The sequence below is a fragment of the Chrysochloris asiatica genome, unplaced genomic scaffold (genome assembly GCF_000296735.1).
Source record: "Chrysochloris asiatica unplaced genomic scaffold, ChrAsi1.0 scaffold00222, whole genome shotgun sequence".
NCBI classification, from domain to species: domain Eukaryota; kingdom Metazoa; phylum Chordata; class Mammalia; order Afrosoricida; family Chrysochloridae; genus Chrysochloris; species Chrysochloris asiatica.
In genome coordinates, this window is record NW_006408740.1 from 5,172,807 (window position 1) to 5,173,218 (window position 412).

Consider the following 412-nt stretch of genomic DNA (forward strand, 5'->3'; position numbering starts at 1 on the left):
CCTCTAAGATACCTCGTACATGCAGAGTCTCTGATTCCTAAGCCGACCCAGAATAACAAAGTGAAGCTGGCATCTGTCCTTGTGTTACCTGCTCCTCTCATTTGATTGCTTTCTTCCCATTTTGGTTGCTGCTTTCTTTACGCTATACCACATCCTTACAGGACTAATGTCTGAGTTTAGGGCTGTGGACAAATGCCGTTGTCTTTCTAGCCTTTAGTTTTCACATTTATAAGAAACTGAGCTCTAGATCTTGAAGGCTTTTCAGCTCTGTAAGTTAGTCTACCTCATTTTGCTAAGAAGCTCTGGTAACATAGTGGTTATGAATTGGGCTGCTAACCTCAGGGTCAGCAGTTTGAAACTACCAGCTGTTCCGCAGGAGAAAGATGAGGCTTTCTGCTCCCGTAAAGATTTA